The sequence below is a fragment of the Manis javanica genome, chromosome 3, assembly GCF_040802235.1.
Source record: "Manis javanica isolate MJ-LG chromosome 3, MJ_LKY, whole genome shotgun sequence".
NCBI lineage: Eukaryota > Metazoa > Chordata > Mammalia > Pholidota > Manidae > Manis > Manis javanica.
The window spans coordinates 133,657,203-133,677,012 of NC_133158.1; the positions used below are offsets into that span (position 1 = coordinate 133,657,203).

A 19,810-nucleotide genomic window follows, 5' to 3' on the forward strand; every position below is an offset into this window, starting at 1 on the left:
CCCCAGTATGCATACACGCATCCTCTGTCTCTCTGCAGGGTTTCACAGCAGGCTCTCCTGCGTTAGGACTCTTTGAATAGGATGCCCTTTCTCCCGTGTCCATTTACAGATAGAAGCATCCTATACCTTTCTGGAGTTCACCCTGACCCCCGTTTTCCCCTGAGTACTGAGCCTTTCCCAGCCCCTCCGTGTATGCAGAGAACACCCTTGTACAGCTCTGCTAGCACACCGTATGCTTTTGTTGTTGAGCCGTGGGCCCTACCTCCTCCATGAGTGAGCTCGCTTTTTGAGGAGAGCATCTGTCTTATTTATCCTTGAATCCTCAGCGCCTGGCAGAGTACATAGCAGATATAGGTATTAATGGATTTTGAAATGAAGGAATAAAATTCAAATAAGTAGTATCATTAACCAACCCTTGTAATGGCAGCAGAAAATTCAAGTGCAAACAGATCATTGGACTTGGCAACAGAAGTATATAAACAGAACTCTAGTCAGTGCTTTTTTGTGTGTGCTTAAGCTGTCTTCAGCAGTGATGTTTTTTTATAAAGGTGGAGAAGCACCGATCAGCCAGTGTGTCAGAGCTCTTCTGCCTGGGCTGCATTACGACTTGTTGTCCTGACCGCTTTCCTGGATCAGTGCTCAGGAGACGTGAGAAGCTGTTGGAAAAATTCAAAGAATGTGTAATAAGTTTATTTTGTTTTATTTGTTGCTGTATTGTTTTCGTCTGTTGGCTTGGGTTCTTATGTCGGAAGCTGATGAGACACAGGCTTTTAGAAAAGCAGAAGTGTCTGGTTTATTGACATACTAATTGAATGAAATCAGTTGTATGAGTGATCCAGGAGTCCTAAGCATTTAGGAACAGTCCATCCCTACCCCTCCTTGGTGTTTTTAGCTTGGCTTGTGAACCTGGTCTGCTTTTCTAAGCAGTTAGGAAATCAGTAATCCTGTCTCTCTCTATCACCCATCTCCTCAGTTTACAGGTACACGTAACCTCCTCTCAGTCCATACAAAGAGAAGATGCAGGTGCACCCACAAACACAAAGGTTCATTATGTTTTTGAGGCTGACAATCATAATAGTATTTTTAAAAATCTTTTTCTTCCTTTTTAAAAATCGAGTGAATGCTGGTATTTTCTGAATTTCATTATATTATCAGAGGAAATATTCCCTTCTCCCAAAAGAGAATCGAGGTACAATGTCTTTCTCCTTCACAGGATGCATCTGTGTTCAATTTGCACCCCTCTCTGTATATGGCACACTGGGAACATTAAACACCGTGAGTATGAATGCCACACCATGAACATTACTAAGGGGGAAAAATGTCCTTAATTTTATTTCTTGGGCATATTGACATCTAAATGAGTTATAACATATACAAATATACTTTAGATTCCTTTCCTGGTACATAAATTCACATTTTCTCTTAGGTTGATGTTATGGTTGTGAAGTTTGCCTTGGGTGTTCTGTTTTGTACAGGCAGCTCTTGCAGTATAAGAGAAACATCAGTCACCAGGGGACACCCAGGTATTTGTTTAATGAAAAACTTGAAGGAATTGCTAAGGAAAAGTAATTTGATCTTAAGAAAAAAGGGGGAAAATACTCAGTGCATATAGATTATTTCAATGTAACTAATCCAGAAGGTAGGTCTGTGTTTAACACAGACGACCATATCCTAAGGAAGGAAATTCACCAGACAGTCTAATGTACTACTCAGAGTCAGTAAAACCCCAACAGGGTTCCTGTTAGTGGGTACTTCTTCATAGGTATGCAGCCTTGGGGATCTCAGAGGGAAGCTAGTATGAAAAAACAGAATGAGCAGTGAATAGTAAGGAATTCATCTATAAGCTTCCCCAGTGCTAAGATGTTTCTTATTCTCTGTTGTGTGCTGGATGCCTAGCTGGAGACATGCACTCAATAAATATTTGCCTAATGAATGGCTGGATGGATGAATTGAATGAATGTACGAGTAACTAACGAAGAATGCGTGGACAGAGGCTGGAAGGTTTAAAGGGATGATGACCTATTAATAAAGGAAGTTAATCAGCAAGAGACATAACTACAGGGCATTGCATGTATTGTAAGATATATTTGCTTGGCTAGAAGACTTGCGTGAGATAAAAGAATTGGTAGGAAAATTCCCATGTTATCAATTCCACTTGAAATTTTGTCATGTTGAAATATTGTGTTATTTATATATAACACATAAAATAGACTTGTTCATTTACATTTGTAGTAGGTAATCAAACAGGACAGAAGCTCAAACAATATGGACAACCAAATTATAATTTTTATGGTACCACCAGTGGAAATTTATGATTATAATGTTCCTTTGAGGCATAAGAGATTCTGAAATGCCTTTTGAATTCTCAATATTCAATTATGTTAAATATTTTTTATAGTCCTCAATTTTTTCTATTGAAATATCATTGATACACAATCTTATATTGATTTCAAAATACAACACAGTGGTTCAGCAGTTACCCATAATATTAAATCCTCACCCCATCTACTGCGGTTACTGTCTATCAACATAGAAAGATGTTACAGAATCATTAACTACTCTCCCTGTTGCACTTCTGTCTCCGTGACCAACTTACACCGTGACTGCAAATTATTGTTCCCCTTTATCTCCCTCCCCCACCCCAGGCCCCTCCCTTGGAACCATTAGTCAGTGTCTGTGAGTCTAATGCTGTTTCATTCCTTCTGTTTTGCTTTGTTTTTATATCCCACAAATTATATGGTATTTGTCTTTCTCCACTGGCTTATTTCACTGAGCATAATACCCTCTAGTTCCATCCATGTTGTTGCCAATGGCAGGATTTCTTTTCTAAACTGCCGAGTAATACTCCATTGTGTATATGTACCATATCTTCTTTGTCCATTCATCTATTGATGGGCACTTAGGTTGCTTCCCTATCTTGTCTATTGCAAGTAGTGTGGTGATAAACATAGGGGGCGCTTATATCTTTTTGAATCAGGGATTTTGTTTTCCTCAGGTAAATTCCTAGGAGTGGAATTATTGGATCATATGGTATTTCTATTTTTAGTTTTTTGAGGACCCTCCACTGCTTTCTACAGCGGTTGCACCAATTTACAGTCCCACCAACAGTGTAGGGGGTTCCCATTTCTCTGCATCCTTACCAGCATTTCTTATTTCTTGTCTTCTGGATAGTGGCCATCCTAACTGGTGTGAGGTGGTATCTCATTGTGGTTTTAATTTGCATTTTCCTGATGATCAGAGATGTGGAACATCTTTTCATGTGCCTTACAGTCCTTAATTTTTTTATCCTATTCTAATTCCTTGAGACTTAGAGACCATAGTAACCATTTAGATAACTCACTTGCTTTATTAAACCCCAGCTCTGGGCAGACAGGACCCAGGGGTGGAGTGTCTGGGCAGACAGGAATCTGGGAGGCAGTATCCTCTGACCAGCCATTTCTGAATGAGCTCAGGGTTGGCTGCTCTTTAGTTCTAGCTTCATGAATCTTATATCAGCTGTGTAGCTTCAGAAATCCACTTTCATTAATTCACCCAGGGGTGAATGACCCCTATGAATTTTCTAGAAATCAGACTCACTGGGACTGCTAAAGACCAGGATACTATTTTATTTATTCTGAAAAATTATTATTTCCAAGTGATCTGAATCATTTATTAGTGGGTAAAATATTCTTCTAGGAAAATCTGCCACGAAACCATAGTAAGCTCACAAGGCTCCTTGGAGCATACAAGCAGAATAAAGGGACTTAATGGTCTTAATCCTAAAGCACAATTTCTGCCTTGAAAGTTCAATCCCAGAAGCATCTGTTCAGTGTCTGTTGCATGTAAAGGAAAGGGAGCAGCAGCTGTTGAACCCTTTCTACGCAAAAAGCCTTGTACTTTGTCTTCTTACACACTTAGCTTTATGAGCTTGTGGTATTTAGTCTCTCTGAGTGGGTAAATCACTGTGAAGAGTATAGGGCTTAAAAGCCGCCTCTGCCCTTAAGGACATTCTTAGACCTATGCTGCCAACTTCAATATGGGCTTGTGTGGCTATCAAGCACCGGAAATGTGACCAGTCCAAACTGAAATGTGCTCTAAGTGTAAAATGCACACTGAATTTCTACCGAGTACAAAAGAAATGTAAAATACCTCATTAATAATTTTTATGTGGACCACATGTTGAAATTACATAGTATTTTGGGTAAATTAGGTTAAGTAGAATGTCATTAAATTTATTTTTGTTTCTTTTTACTTTTTAATGTGGCTACTAGAAAATTTAAAATTACATACGTGCCATATTTATGACTCACATTATATTTCTTTTGGGCAACACTGTTACACAGGTGAGGCATATACATAAATTGCTAGAACCTCATAACAGGCATTTAAATTGAAGGACAATTTAGCAATAACCCATGATAATAAAGTCTGGATTTCTATGTGAGCTCCCTTATAGTAGACACAGAATGCTGAGTTTAAAAAGGCACACTGATCATTGTGTTTAACTTTCGCTTATGAGTCTATTTAAAATGTATGTTTATACTGTCACCAACTGTTGACCGATTAGCTATTATGCCAGGCACTGTGTGAGGCAGCATTCTGAGTTCAAATCAATGGTAAATCACGGAGAGTTCCAGAGTGAAATAATAGGTGATTCTTTCTAAGAGAGAGATTCTACAGGTACCCAGTAGCTGTGACACCAGACAACCTGACAGACATCATAAGAGGCACAGGAGCAGAGTTTTGACAGTCCCAGAGGAGTGTGGTCACTTGGCTGGGAGTCTGAGCTTGAGCCTGAAGGGTAATAAGATGTGCATGGGCAGAGATTGGGCAGGTGAAAGGGACGGCCCAGGTGGAGGAAGCAGCAAGAGCAGACAGTCAGAGGGGAGGTGGGAGGGTCTTGGGGGAGGAGCGGGGGAGTTCACCTGCCTGGAGCTTTACGTGTGTACAGGAAAGTGGTAAAGTCTGGATTTTAATAGTAGAAGACCAGGTGAGCTTTTTTCCTGTATATTAAATGCCAGTGAGAGTGTTGTGCCTTAAAACCATGTCTTGCATACCCAATTAGCAGTCCTTCTAAAATTGTGAACTGAAAAATTCTAGTACTGATAAAAAGAGTGCTAGCATCTTTTTTTTTTGAGAGTGAGTTGACTTAATGTTTAAATGGTTTAAAATTAATTCTCTTGAAATAACTACTTTGAGTCTAGTTTCTTTAGATCCTCCTAATGTAGTGTTTGTTTTGTTCCAAGTAGCAATATGTTCTCTTTAAGAGTGGGAAATGTAAGGCAGAAGGGGATGTGCCCAGAGACAAGAGAATAAATTTGACTCTCATAGCCAATTTGTTGAGATGAAAAACCATACCAACTCTTTGTCTTCTATTTTCCATTCCATAAAAATGAATAATACTTCTATGAAAATTATTTTGAAGAACATGAGGGCAAATAGTGCACTTGAGTCTTGGAGAGACCAAAGTGGTATACAAATTGTCCAAAATATAGAGAATTAGAGAGGCCAGAAGTGTTGAAAATGCTGGAGTGTTACAGTTAGGAGGGTGGACCTGGGAGTCAGACATGTGGGTTCAAATCCCAGTTCCACCATCTACCAACTTTTCTCTCATTTTAATATCCCCCGATTGATGATTTCACTCCATTCCTTTGACTGCTACCTTCTATGCCCTGTGCATTCCAACTTCCCTGGTGCTCACCTTGCATGCCATGGTCCGTTGTGTCACCTCTCTCCTCTCTCTCTCTTGCTCCGCTGCAAAATGCACCCCTGTTTAACCCAACCCAGTTACATAGGCATAAGTCTGCACTTTCCTCCAAAAGCTGAGCTTACCTGAACAACACACACACACACACACACACACACACACACACACACAGCTCTGATGACATTAAGCCGATCACCCCATACCCTCCACTGACACTCAGCCCTGACAACCCTGCCACATTCCCTCCTTACTCAATTCATTCTCTCACCTGCCCCAGTGACTGTTTCACAGCTTCACCTCCTTGTGCTAACTTCCAATGTCCTCTCCAGTCTCTCTCAGCTAGTTGCAGCTTATTTCACTGGGAAACTAGGAGTCAGAAGAGAAGCATCTCATCTCCCAACTGTCAAACCCCCCAGAATTCATTCATAATTCTGTCCCCCAATCCCTCCCTTTGCCCTTGACTGAGGTCCATCTCACCCCAGTGCTCCACATGCTCTGCTCTTGCCTGTCCAGAACTGGCTTCTGCAGTAGCATCCCTCTAACTTCATCAAAGCTCTGCTCTCCACTGGATCATTCTGATTATTCAAACAGTCTATAATCTCTCCCTTTTTAAAAAATAACCCCCTTGATCCTTTGTCTCCCACCAGCTTTGCCCCACCTCTCTGTTCCTCTTGAAACAAAACTAAATAAGTTGTCTGTTCTCACTGTGTCCAATTCCTTACCTCATACACTCTCCTGCCACGCCCAACATTTTATTATGAGCATTTTCATAAATATAGAAAAGTTGAAAGAATTTTAATGTGAACACCCATATAACCACCACATAGACGCTATGATTAATGTTTTGTTTTATTTGCTTTAGCACATACCTTGCCATCTATTCATCCTCCTATCCTTTCATCAGCCCATCTCCCGTCCTGGATACATTTTAAACTAAGTTGTAGCCATCAGTACACCTCCCCTAAACATTTCAGTGTGCATATTATCAATAGAGTTCAATATTTCTTTTCCCTTTTGAGATGAAATTTATATATACACTTAAATGCACAAATCTTAAGTGAATCATTCAAAGTTTTGATAAACGCATACACCACCTCTGCCATCTAAACCCTTATCCAAGGTATGGGCTGCGACCACTGCCACAGAGGTTCCCTCATGCCCTTCCCCAAGCGATTCTCATGCCATCCTCCCATCTCCTGCCAGAGACAGCCACTGTTTTGGTTTTTCCCCACCATATATTGTTTTTGCCTATTCTAGAGGATTATCACAATTGAGTTATACTGTATATGTTCTTTTGTGTAAGTTCTGTCCCTCAGCATAATGTTTTAGAGATTCATCCATATCTTGTGTATTAGTAATTCATGCCTTTCTCTTTCTAAGTATTATTCCACTGTTTGACTCTACACCAGTTTGTTTAATCACTTTCATATTGATGGATATTTGAGCTGTTTCCTGTTTGGGGGCTATCATGAATAAACTTGCCAAGAACCAACATCAAAGTCTTTTTGTGGGCATGTATTTTCTTTTTTCTTAGGAATGATATTATTGAGTCATGGGGTAGATATATATTTAATTTCATAAGAAACTACTAGATTTTTTTTTCTAAAATGGTTATATTGTTTTAAACTCTGACCAACAGTAGATGGGAGTTCTGGTTGCTCTACATTCTTGCCAGGATTTGGTTTTGTCTGTCTTTTCAATGTTTATTCATTCTGGTGGGCATGTAGTGATATCTTACCATGCTATTTATTTAAATTTCTCTGACAAATATTAACATTAAGTACCTTGTCATATGCTTATTGATCATTAGTTTATCTTCCTTTGCTAAGTGTCTCATGAAATCTTTTGTCCTCTTTTTACTGAATTGTAGGCATTCATGATATATCCTAGATTTCAGTCCTTTGTCAGATATATGATTTGCATATATTTTCTCCCAAACTGTGATTTACCTATTCATTTTCTTACTGGTGTCTTTTTGATGAGCAGAAATTTTTAACTTCAAGTAAGTCTAATTTTTTTCCTTTTATTTTTGTCATTCTCTGTGTCATATCTAAAAGCTTTACAGTTTTAGCTTTTACATTTAGGTCTGTGATCCATCTCAAATTAATTTTTGTGTATGGCGTGAGGTTGGGGTCAAGATTTATATATTTTTGCTATACAGATATTTGGTTGTTTTAACATCATTTGTTATAAAACCTTTTTCTCTATTGGATTTCTCTGTCAACTTGTGAAAATACAAATGATCATACAAGTGTGGGTCTGTTGCTAAGTTCTCTGTTCTGTCTAATTGATCTATTTGTTGATCCCATGCCAATATCAGGCTGTCTTAATTACTGTAGACTTACTAGTCAAGGTCTTAAAGTCAGGAATTCTAAGTCCTCCATCTTTGGTCTTATTTTTTATGATTACTCTGGCTATTCTAGGTCATTTGCCTTTCTATACACATTTTAGAATCAGCTTGTCAATTTCTACAAAAGAACCCTGTGAGATGACTGGGTTTGGGATTGTTGAATCTATAGATCATTTTGTGGAGAACCAACAGCTTAACAATATTTAGTCTTTTAAACCATAAACATGGTATATTCACTTATTTGGGTCTTTAATGCCTCTCAACAATGTCTTATAGTCACATTCTCATTTGAACCCATTCCATTTAGTTTTTGTGCCCCAAATCCTTCTGACACCACTCTTCTCTAGGTCACCAATGACCTCCGCATTCTGTATCTAATAACCAATTCAGTCTCCCTCTTTCTTCATCTCAGCTGCCTTTGACATGATTAAGCGCTCTCTCCTTAACACATTGTGTTTACTTGGCTTCCATCGGACCACATTCTCCTGCCTTCCCTGCTATCTCACTGACAGCTCTTTTTTTGGAATACTTTGGATTCTTCTCTTCTTTCTGACATTAGTTATTAGAGGGCTCTGAGCCTCAATCTTCAGACTTCTGTCCTTTATCTATGCTTTGTCAGTCTCATAGTGTAAATATGTCATTTCAAGCTAGCTACAATGTTTAAAGCCATCGTACTCCTGGTTTTCTCACTCCTAAATCCCTGACTTATATATCCCACTTTCTGCTAATCCTGATTTGGGTGTCTAAGAGGTATCTCAAACTTAACCATCCAAAAAGGAACTCTTGATTTGCCCTGAAAATGTACTTCTCTTCTTCACTGCCTACCACCAGCCATGTTCCAGCATAGTCATTGGCCTTTTCTCCCTGTTGCTCATGTGCCTTCCTTGATGCCTTTTTCTTTTACACCCCACAGCACAACCCATATTTTTAAATCCTCTTGGCTCTCCCTTCACAATATATCTTAGGTCTGTCTACTTCTTGGCCTTCACTGTAGTCCAGGCTACCATCATTTCTCCCCTCGTTTACTAAAGTATTCTCGTAAGTAATGTGCTTTTTCTCAGTCTATTCTTAATCTACACAACTAGAGTAATCTTTTTAAATGACACAGCATTTCACTCCCCTGACTAAAATCTTATAGGGGCTTTCCATTATATATAAGGAAAAATGCTATGCAGTGGTTTACAAAACCTTATATGATCAGACCTCCCTATTTACTTTCTGACTTTTTTCTCTTCACAACACTGACTACACTGGCTTTCTTGTTCTTGAACACTCCTAGCTTGTTTTGACCTCAGGGCCTTTGCAGTTTCTGTTTCTTCTGCCTGGACCCTTCTTCCCAGATAATTACATGGCATGTTACCTTGTACCATTCCAGTCTCCACTTATGTGTCATCTCCCCAGAGAGGCCTTTTCTGACCACCCTATCTACAGAGTGTGCCCCTCACCCCATTGTTCTCCATCCCTTATTCTTTGGTGTTCTTCTTAGCACTTAGCAGGATTTGGTTTAATATTTGTTTTATTTGTTGATAGTCTGTCTCCCCCAACCGATAGAGACTTTCTGTTTTGAATCATTAATGCTGTCAACAATGTCTGTCATATAGTAGGTGTTCAATAAATATATTTTGGATGAATACAGTGGGCAAGTTAACCTTAGTGGCCCCATATTCTTCATCTGAGAAATGGGGAAAATAATGGTATCTACCTCATAGGGCAAATGTGAATGTCAAATAAGATACTGGGTATAATACGATATTGTGATAGTATTGGCTACTGTTATTATGATTACTATTATATAAATGATTTAAATCTCTTATGATCAATCAGCAAATAGATATGAATGCTATGTAAAGTGGAATTTGCCTGTTATATGCTTTTTACAATGGTAAATTTCAGAGGTATAACTTGTGATCCACAGCTCTTGATTACTTGGAGGAAGTAGATGTAAGTACATAAGTTAAATGCCTTAGAATATTTAAATAATCAATACAGGCAATAATAGAAACATCATTAGGCATAATTCTTTATCTAAATCATTTGCTGTTGCTGATTATTCTAGGTGTGAGAAACGAAAGTGTTTTTTTTCAAACCAAGTTGTCTGAGAAGGCTTTGTGGAGGATGTGGGTCTGGGATGCCCCTTGAAATGCTGGGGAAAATTCTTTAGTGGCTTTGAGGGGGAAGGGTGTCTTAGGAGGGGCAGTGACACAAATCCAAAGGGGAAGGAGAGTTGGGGTCGGGGGCTGAAAAATGGAATAAACCACTTTGGGTGGAAGGAGAGGTCTTGTGAGGAAGCAGTTTCAGAGCAATGCAAAGAAAATAGAGTAGGAAGGAAAGCAAGTGACTTCAGGCAACAGGAACCACGGGGGCCACAGGAGGTCCTTTCTTGCTTAGATTGGGCACCAAGGAAGGAGGTTCATCTGGGTGGATAGGAAAGCAGGTGAACTATCACCGGTCAGGCTCAGTCCCCTCCCGCACCTGCAGTGCAGGCGGCCAGGGCGTTACCCTCCCTGAGCATACATGGGACAGTAGATGGGTGTGCAGAATCCATGCGTCCATTTGTCTGTGTGTCTGTGTTTCTACGGAGGGGCAGCAGCAGAATGTTCTGTTCCTGAGATTCAGAAACTAATATTGAGCTTTTTATTTTTTATCCACAAGAATTCTCACTCTGGATTTTGGATGGCTGTGACTAGAAGGCAAGTGATGATTTTCACCATGGCTCCTTATTAAAAAATGAAAGAAAGAAAAGAATAGAGAAACTTAGAAGTTAAAGGCCAATCAATAAACATAATTTATGCTTTAACATACATATTAAGAAATATGCAGCTTGTTTTTAGAAAAGCATATGTCTGTCATATAAAGCTAGTCACATTATCATATAACAAGAAAACATGCATTATATGAGATCATATGCATTATCTGTGAATTGAACAAGTTATAATAAAAAAACATAGATTATCTAGCCAACCATGAGATAAAATTTGCTTTAATCATATGACTTTAATGACAGTTTTAATGATATGATTTTGTGTAGATTTGCAATACCATAAAGGGTTTGTGCACCTTAAGTTTTTTATTACCAAGTTACAGAAGCTGTTACCTTTTGGAGGGTTAAAATAGATTTCAGAGATATATGTAGCAATTAAGAAAATGACTCTGAAAAGTAAGAGAAGCAAAGTAAAATAAGACATAGAGTTGAGCCATGACAGATGTCACAGAATAGAGAATGGATGTGGACAACAAGCAACACTGTTGTTAATGCAGCCCTGGCAACACGCGTCACAGATGAAATAATGAGTGCCAGTTAGTGGGCACAGCAACGAGAGAACAGAGAGTGCATTGTTGCAGCTGGTCTATCTAATTTCAAACTAATTGCTTAAGTACAGGCTTCTGTTCTGGTTCTAGCCAAAGGAAAATTAAACAGTTGAAATATTGTAAATCTTGTAATTCACCCTGGATCACCAAACAGAACTAAAGAAAAGAGCCTTGAGCAAAAAATCCACAGAAATTGTTAGCCTTGCTTGCAAATGGAAGCCTGAATTTGCACTCACTGCCCTCGCTGTGCTCACTCGTCCTTTCTCTCCTCATCAGGTTCCAGCTAAGGTGACGTAAGGAATTGGCTCTGCGCCACAGAGTCTGTGCACAGGACTGTGGCTCCACAGTGCAGGGTGCCCACACTTCATTCCATCCCGGGTCTGGCCCAGGGAGCAGTGTGTCTTCCGAGCTGCCGCTTCTCTGAGGTTTCCGGCAGGGTGAGGTCACCTGCCTCTTCCTACTCTTTGCTATGAGCTGATATATAGGAAAGCACTTTGCTGACACATATGAAGGGATTGCTGTGTTTATTGTTACAGGGTGTGGAGTTGGGGGGAGGAAAGAACACAAGTCAGAAGTCCTGGGTCCTCATACGAGGTCCCCCTTTTTCTAATAATGCCTTTTTAAACTGTCTTCCTGTGGTTTTTCTCTTTCCTCCCCTACATCAAATACTGTTTACTTTTGTGTGTGTGCCCAGGGACCTCTTTGGCATTCTAGTGAAGGTAATGAAACTCTTTTCAGAATAATGTTCAATGCTTAAAATTAAATGCATAAAGTTAGAATGCATAGGGGTACAAAGTAAACCAATTATACTGACATGCAATTTTCAGTACCACAATTATGTAATATTGTGTTATATGTATCTATATATACCTCGTTTGATAATGCATTGTTACATACCAAGATCTAGTGGCAGCTCTAATAACTATAGTAATTTTGAAATGGTGAAGAGTGGAAATGATACTTTGAGATATTTGCAATAACTGTAATGTGATATGAAAACATATTTGATGTCTCCTTGTGACAAGTCACAGGTATGGCTAATTCTACTGTGGATTGTTGCCTACTTCTGTAATTGAAGGAAATGCTAAATTTCAGTTATAAGTTGGTAAGAATTAAAACAATTTTTCTCTACCCATGTTCTAAATTCTGTCTGAAGTTCTCAGAAACCCCTTGCCTTAAAACTCAACCCTTTGGGCACAATAATTTGCAACCACAATATATGGTCATCACAGGGATGGTAGTACAGCATGGAGAATATAGTCAGTGATTCTGTAACATCTTACTATGTTGATAGATGTAACCACACGAGAGGGAGTGAGGATTTAATAATATAGATAACTGCTGAACTAACTGCATTGTACATTTGAAATTGACATAATATGTGTATCAATGATACTTCAATGAGAAAAAAGTAAAATAAATTATGGACTGTAAAAACATTTAACATAATTGAATATTGAGAATTCAAAGGTATTTCAGAATCTCTTATGCCTCAAAGCAACATTATAATCAGAAATTTCCACTGGTGGTACTATAAACATTATAATTTGGTTGTCTATATTGTTTGACTTTCTGTGTTGTTGTATATTTGAAACCAACATAGGATTATATATCAATGATACTTTAATTAAAAAAAACAAAACAAAACACTTCACCCTTTCCTCTATGCTATGTGCTTTCCAGGGGCAAACTCATTGCTCCCTGCTGCTGCCCTCCAGCTGCATTCACAGCAGTGATTCCTAGATGTGTACCTTCCTTCCAGGCAGGGGATGGGGTGCCAACCCGTATGTCTTACAGCCTGCTGCACCTCCACCCGCAGGGCCTCACACTCAGCCTCCAAGGCCAACTGCTGGCCTTGGCCATCCCAGTCCCCACCTCCTGCCCACCTGCTCTTCCTTCTGTGTTCCCAGCTCTTTGCACGGCACTGACAACCTCCACAGGGCTCAGTAATGCCACCAGCATTACTGCCCTAGCCTCCTTAATAAAGTTCATGAAAGGGTAAATGTGTCTATCTTGAAGCCCTGGTCTGCCCTTCCCTTTACCCAGAATGTGTTCTATGATTCTACTCTCCTTACAAAGCCTAGTTCCTCCCTATTATCTTTACAATATGCACATCCAGTCATTTTCTGATTTAAAATCTCTAGCTGACGCCTCTTCATCTCCATGATATGACATCACAGGACTCCTGCCTCCCTGGCAGCATTTGCTTCTGATGGTTCGCTGACCTCAACCAGCTCCCCTGGTTTCCCCAGTGGCCTGCTTCTAATTCCGCCTCTGCCTTGGCAGGCTGAATGAGTGCCCTCTGCCCGGGGCTTCCTAACCTACCAGGTGGCCTCAGGTCTCAGTTCTGTGGCTGCTGCACTGGAAAGCCTTTCCTGGCCTGCCCCGTCATGAGGACCAACCACAGAACAGTTCCTATCAAACCATCTCCCCCTCCCTTGCTGTGACCAGAGTCCAGCAGGGTTTCCCAAGTAGTGTGCACTTGGGAGGACAGAATTATTAAAGTACATAGTCAGGAGCACTGATGTCGGAGCTGAACTGCTTGGGTCCTAATCCCAGATCTACCACCAGCTCTTGAATCTTGGCCAAGTACTTACCCTCTAGGCACCCCAGTTTTCTCATCTTTAAAACTGGTATAATAATAGAGCAGTGAGATTTTAATGGGTTAATACTTGTAAAGCACTTTAGAATCATGCCTAGCTTGTAGTACGATCTTAAATATTACCTATTACTATTAATTTTAGTGGTTTGGGCTCATTTAAAAGTCATATTCTATTGTAATTTTATTTTTGCTGCAGTTTTATTAAAAGACTAGAGTGTTGTTGGAACCAGTATTTAACTGTTCTTCATCTCCACTGAGATTGGTATCAGATGGCAATTTTAGCAGAAATAATTGATACGAGATAAAAAGAAATACTTTTTGACAGAAAGGTGGGAAAAATCCTGGGGATTCAGCATTTCAATAATAGAATGCTGGAGACACTGTCCCAGCAGTAGTTAGCTAGTGAGTTGGGAATTATCTGTATTTCTTCCCTTTCAGAGATTATGCTGACCTCACAGGAATTTTTCTTGCAGTTCTTTGGGTAAAGGAGAGATCAATTTATTTATCAGAGGACTTCTCTGAAATGCAAATCATCACATATGTTTGCAAACCTGATCCACATAAAAGAGATAGTTTTGAATATGATTACTTTTTTGCATGAGTATTTTCATATCCTCTAGAAATACTATGCTCTTGTGGAAAAAAAACTTTTTATAATGTTTACCACCCATCGTATGTGACATTAATGTGCTTTTTATACGTGATCCTTTTCTTCTTTCTGTTTTTCTTCCAACATCAAAGGACTATTTCCCGATAGGTTTACCTGTTCCGGGCTTTTCTTGGTTTTGCCACCAGGTGGGGTTCTGGCTCCTTGTAAGGCAGAAGTCATAGCTAGGCCGAGGCTAATGTTCTCACTGAGGTGACCCGATCAGTCTTGTCCCCCTCGTTCTGAAGTGACCCTATGAGAAACTGTTGAATCCTGACCTGGTTGTGGATGGGAGGCAAGTGGGGTGAATGTTAGATCTAAGGGAGTCTTTTAAGTTTTTCATGCCTGATCTTGTTGAGCTAACACACTAATGAAATGGCTTATGTTTCATAGGTTTTGAGTAATTTGAATTTTACCAGAAATGTGTGTAAATCTATTGGCAATAAATGAATCACATTTTCCTTGGAATATTTCACCCAGTCTTTGGCTTTGAAGAAACAATAAAGTTAGGTAACCTTGATGATTATGTTAAATGGGTTTTATTTAAATAAAATAGAAATCATGGGAACAAGCCATTAGAATTTAAACTGTTTTTGGAGTTGAAAACCAGGGGAAATTGTGTATATGGTATTCCTCCCCCACACTTATTTGCAGGAAATATGTTCTGAGACCTCCAGTGGATACCTAAAACTGTGGATAATACCAAACCCTAAAATCACTGATTTTTTTTCCTATTCATATAAACCTATGATAAAGTTTAATATATGACTTAGGCACAGTAAGAGATGAACAACGATAACTAATAATAAAATAGAACATTTATAACAATATGTTGTACTAAAAGTTCTGTGAAGTGGTCTCTCTCTCTCTTAAAATACCTTAATGTGCTGTACTTACAACTTCTTCTAGTGAAAATGTGAGATGATTACATGATGAGATTAAATGAGGTAAGTGACCAAGGCATTGTGATGTGGCATTACTGACCTTGTGAGGATAGGCCAGAAGGATCGCCTGCCTCTGGCCTGTGGTTGACCATGGATACGTGGACCACAGAGAGTGGAACTGCAGAAAGGGGGACTGCTTGCTGTATTGTGAACCCATTATGTTATAGAGCAGACCATTGGTTCTTTTTCTTAAGCAATATGCTGAAACATTATTGACTGTTTTAAGATATGAATGCTTTAAGGAAATTATCAATTACACTTTTCTAGAATGAAAAAATAATTTAAATTTCCTTCTTTGAAACCATAGTGAGTCATATTAAGTTCTATTTTAAACTACAAAAATACTAAAGAACTACCAGAAAACTCTTTCTTATAAATATAACCTAGATGTAGATGGTGAAATTGAATAATGAGTGATTTTCAGATTTACAGATACCAACTCAGAATTAGAAATTAAAAGGTTCTTTGATAAATTTTCCTCTTGGACTTAAATTAATTTTTAGATTTTAATGATTAATGATTTAGGCTTATTGAATGCTGTCCAAAAGAAATCTGAAAATATTGATAGTACATGTCTTTGATTCTTAGAAGCAATATAACTTTATATGTCCCTCCTATGCAGTGTGAAATTACAGTGCTGTATATTCCACCATCACCACCCAATTTGGACAATATAAAACTCATTTCATGGTTCTAGAGGAGGACAGACTGAATTCCTCTTGTTTAAAATGAATGAGTCACTTTTACAGAGTCTGAAGGGAGAGAAGGCGGTGAGAGTTCCCTTTGTGTAAGTTTGCGTGTTACAGTTTTCTTGGGCAGTGAGTACAAAGATGAAGCTTGAAGCCTTAGCTTAATCTGTACGTGGGTTTTACTTCTCACAGCAGCCCAGTATCTATTTAACATACGGGGAGTGGTTTCAAGTTCATCACTAAACTCATAGGCTAATGTGCTCTGTGGGCTTGGCCATGACTTAAGTTGCCTTTAGGGAGGCGGCCAAAAGGGGCTTGGGAGCTGCCTTCTCTCCCTGTGTCTGTGGGTTCTCGGGGTAGTCGGCTTCCTCCCCCTGGACTATCAGCTGCTTTGGAGATTAGTTTCAAAGTAAGGATTCTTTCTTTGAAGCATTATGAAGCGACTACTTCCACAGGGGCAACAGGTTAGTAAATAATGTTTTGAACTTTCTGCTGCTTATGTCAGATTTTTTTTCTGTCCTCACAGGACGGTGTGACAGTCAGCATGGCATTTGTGCTGTTGCTGCATTCTTGTAGAAAATAATGTGAGTTCGTTGAGCCTATGGAGGCTTGGGGTTATGATTTTCCTTACAAACATGCACTGTTTGACAATAGTAAATGTAAGTGGAAGCCAAGAAAAAATGACATGTGTGTTTGATTTACAGTCTACAGATTTGTACTTGATCATAAGCATTTTCAGTCCCTTTTTCAAATTATTTTCTTTGTGTCCTACCATCAGATCTTCTGTGCATAACTATGATTTTATTCACAGTTGATTTTGTATATTTTTTTAAACATTAGCAGCAGTGTGTTGCGCTCCCAGATAGCCACAGAGTTGTCTCTCACACGCTTGTGCAAGCTCGCCTGGTACAAGCTCGCCTTGGTGCATGATTCTCTCTTGGGCCTACTTCTGAGAGTTGCAATGAGCCAGAATGTCATTTTAATTTTCTCTTTGAAAATCCTGGCATTTTTCTAGAATACCTTATGAAATGTCTGCATAACAATTGAGATGTGGGCAGAGTGTACAGGTGGATCACCTAGACTGAATCCCTTCCCTCATCGCCACCATTTTTATTCCTAAGTGATCCCTCAGACTCCAACATTACTCTTAGGGGTAAACATGAGTCCAAAAATGGAGTGTGCCTTGTAAAACAGAATGATATTGCTAATAGTAATAAAATGAAATTAAGTCAGTAAAATTAAGTACCAAGAAAATATCTTCCTTAATTTCATTAACTTAAGGATGTAGAGAGCAATATTACCCTTATTATTTTGTCACCAAAGCAATACAGCATGGAATTGTGTAAGAGTAGTTCAGTTCAGTTTGATGATGTTTTAAAGTTTGCAACACTTTATGAGATATACTTGTTTTTATGTTATTTGAAGTATGCTGTAGTTCAAGGAAATACACTAGTGTTTTAAAACATGCTACTATGCTTCTGTTATTGCCATTTTATTTTCTTTTTCCCCCAGGGAAATACAGCATATTAGACAGGGTCTGTGCTCTCATGTTCTCCTCTGTTTAAGAAGATCAAATGAGGGAGAGGAAAGACAGAAATAGGTACTTTAAAAAAAATCTTTGAGGTGATATGCTAAACTTTAAGGATCCCAGTTCCCATATCTGCTGAAGCTGAAGCTGTGCAGTTATGACTGCATGACATTTCAGAGTCACAGAGCTGAGTGTACTTTATACCCTTAAGACATAATTATGCAGTGATAGTATTGCCCCTGCCTCTGCAGGTATTTTCTCTAACAGCAAATCCATCAGGTCATATTAGCTTTCTAAAAAAAATAGAGCAAAGATTGCTATAACGTGCTTTGTATATGCTGTTACTGCATGTATGTGCTATTATGATATTGTTAATTATTAAATGTTACTAATTTCAATCTTAAGGGAAATATTTTGTCAACCTGGTTGTAGCTACCTGATGATTTTAATGAACAATGTTAAGACTTTTTACTTGGTGATTACTTGTTTGTGTTTAATTGGCATGGAGAAGCCTTCAGAAATGTGTGTAAGCTCATTTATGTCTGGTGCATGTCAGTTTCTGTGTTCCTGAGCACTTCACAGCCTTTCATCTAAAGATGATAACATAACAAAACACCCATGATTGGAAATTGAAATAGACAACATGGCAGAGTATACATTAAGAGTGGAAACTCCCTAAACAGTAGATATTAGGGTTTTTCCAAAGAACATTCATTAAAATAAGTTTGCTTCCAAACTTGGGGAGAAAAAAAAGAGTGTTATAGTAGTGTGTTCAAAATCTTTAATTTTGGTACAAAGTATCTAAGCAAATCTTATTCCTGATTCTAGGTCTGGATCAAGCTTTGCAATTCTTGTTTTCATCTTGCTGGACTGGTTTAGGTTTGTTACATTTCGGCTTCTGGCTAAAATCTAATTTTAAGTTAAGCTTTGAGATGATTAATTTTTATCCAATATGCTTTCTTGTTGATATTCAAAGTACTTTAGATGTCCATAAATCTCAGATGGCTTATGAGCCTAGCTAACAGTCTAGTAGCATGTGATCCCTATTTTCTTTTAAAATGCATTTGAGCTTTGAAGTTGGAGACAGATCCGTAGGTAAGCTATTTCAGTGTGAATTGGCCCACACCACACTCAAAACATCATTGGGAACATTGACTGGCAGTAGAAGATAAGCACTCTGAGGAAAGAAAGGAGTAGGAGTAATTGTGATATTAGAAGTGGGTTTTCTGACGGTTGAACGTTGATACATTTTCACCTATCAGCCACTTCCATTCACACCCCAGATCACTCTCATTCCTGCCTATAATCATGATCTTCCAAGTGCACATTGCGGGAGGTGCTGGCTTGTACTCTGCATTTCCTGGCCTTGCCTCTGCCTCTGCTGCCTTTTCAGGCCTAACCCAACCCTCACTCCGTTTTGCCTGTAACCCTGCTCACTGAAGGTGCTGATGGGCACAGACAGGTCTTCTGTTTACTTATCAAAAGTGGGGACAGAAAGTTGGGGAGACTGTGATGCCACCCACCCCAGAAATTCACTGTTCTAGTAATGACAGTACATACCGTCTCAAATCACATGTGATTAAAAACCCAGGCTAAGTTTCATAGTCTTGCCTTCCTGCGTAGGGGCCGCGGTCGTCGGAGCAGGAGTAGCGCTCACAGCGGTAGGTAGGAGTACTAACAGCTCACCCTCAGGCGCGTCTTCTTAAGAGCAGCCCTGTTCTAAGCCTCTTATTTCATCCTTACAACAGCTCAAAGAGGTTAATTGCTTTATTATCCCGCTTCACTGTTGAGGAAACTGTCCCAGGAAGGTTATGTAATTTGTCCCAAGTTATAGCCGCTAGTAAGCAGCGATAATGTCATTGTGCCTCAGAGAGGTGCTGTTGTGGGAAAAACCTAATGTGAGCTGCTGATGTTCTTGGGAAATGTAATCCAGTATTTGTGACTAATGAGAAGAACCATGTAAATACTGACATCCGTGCTGCTCGTCATACTCAAAGATGCTCCTCTTGACCCACTGTGAACCAGTAAGGCATGTTTCTTTGTGTTCATTTTCCAC

At 39.2% G+C, this 19,810-nt stretch overlaps 1 protein-coding gene and 1 long non-coding RNA gene across 8 annotated transcripts in view; one reads left to right on the forward strand and one right to left on the reverse strand.

Annotated features, from left to right (window-relative positions):
- PLD1 (phospholipase D1) overlaps positions 1-19,810 on the forward strand; it is a 225,204-nt gene that overhangs the window by 24,667 nt on the left and 180,727 nt on the right. For 2 of the 7 annotated variants that reach the window (XR_012129383.1, XM_073232089.1), the window contains exon 1: positions 16,277-16,690. The exons of 1 other annotated variant lie outside the window; for it this stretch is intronic. The gene's annotated coding sequence lies outside the window, so the exon portion shown is untranslated. Of the gene's footprint in view, positions 1-16,276; positions 16,691-19,810 lie in introns of those variants that run through there. 4 more of the 7 variants (XM_073232086.1, XM_073232087.1, XM_037003120.2 and 1 more) reach the window with 3 other exon arrangements.
- LOC140848459 (uncharacterized) lies at positions 278-19,803 on the reverse strand. The gene is made up of 3 exons (XR_012129384.1): positions 19,315-19,803; positions 14,711-14,871; positions 278-656 (listed from the first exon to the last, which is right to left on the reverse strand). It is a non-coding gene; the product is annotated as an uncharacterized lncRNA (long non-coding RNA).